The following is a 1,210-nucleotide window of genomic DNA, read 5'->3' as shown; positions in this document are numbered from 1 at the left end:
ACTGGCGCATTTACAGAAATGTTCATTAATTAATTAATGTGCATTGTCCTAATCAAATAAATAAATAAATCTGTTCAAACAAGTCAGAGATTTTCATAGTAAATCGATAACCCGTTTTTCAGAGATTGGCAATATTGTGTGCATATTTAATAGTAGGGCTGCACAATTAATCGCAATTTTATAGAAATCGCAATATATACACGTACAATATGCAAATGGAAGGGAAATCAAATCCCAATATCAATAAAAACAATCGCAATGAGATATTTTCCTCATATCGTGCAGCCCTTTTAAGTAGCAAGTCAACAGCAACTGGACTCCAACAGGCTTCAACAGTTCTTTTGGGTTTTCTGGAATTGAACCGCTCTGGGCGACTATCTGACCTCAGTGACAACCCAGACAAGCTTGGAAAGCTGGAGCGCCAGACCAGGAGGAGAAACAACCAAGTTGTCAGAGGTCGCATGTTTCTGCCTGATGAAATGTTTTTTGTAATGTTGGACATATTTTCAGGAAAATGTGCTGAACTGCGCTGAAATAAATCTACATTACAAAAGCTGTGCTAATGTTGCAAAGATATCAAAGTATTAAAAATATGAACTTCAATGATTCCCTCCGGGAAACTGGATACACAGCTCCGTGTGTGCAGTACATTACCGCTCTGTCTGTGTGATTGGTCGGTGAGGAGAAACCTCCCCAGCAGCCAACTTTTTCTTGCACAGGCTCGTTACAACGAACCACTTGTCCGTCCAGGTGCCTGGCACGTACATTTGATTGTTTGTAGCTGGTAATAAAGAATGTTCGTAGTATGACAGAGACAGAGCCTTCTCAGCTGCTGCTCCCACCCTCTGGAACGCCCTCCCACCACGATAAACAGTCAAGCACCCTACCATGCTTCAAACAGGCCATTAAAACTCACCTCTTCGAACTTGCTTTGTCCTGTTAACAGACTTTTCCAGTTTCTCCCTCATTTTTATTGCCCACCTCCCCTGCTTTGCCTGTGCTTGTCCATACACCTATGTTTCCTTTTCTTTTTGTCTGTCATGTAACCTTGTCTATGTACCTTGTCTAGAAGTTGTTGTTTTTTGTCTGTTTGTAACCAAATCTGTCAAGTGTCTTTGAACGTGTAAAAAAAATGTGTATTATAGCAGATGGGATAAAACATTTTTCCAGACAATGGTGAGGTGTAGCCTGGAAATCCAGACCCAAATCC

At 40.9% G+C, this 1,210-nt stretch overlaps 1 protein-coding gene across 1 annotated transcript in view; it reads left to right on the top strand.

The window, feature by feature from the left end:
* The window catches only part of fam50a (family with sequence similarity 50 member A), an 11,725-nt gene that overhangs the window by 9,605 nt on the left and 910 nt on the right, over window positions 1–1,210 (top strand). The window lies entirely within an intron of this gene.

Source organism: Etheostoma spectabile, chromosome 7 (genome assembly GCF_008692095.1).
Source record: "Etheostoma spectabile isolate EspeVRDwgs_2016 chromosome 7, UIUC_Espe_1.0, whole genome shotgun sequence".
Lineage (NCBI taxonomy): Eukaryota > Metazoa > Chordata > Actinopteri > Perciformes > Percidae > Etheostoma > Etheostoma spectabile.
Note: the sequence above shows the minus strand (reverse complement) of the source record. Positions and strands in the feature narration are given on the sequence as shown.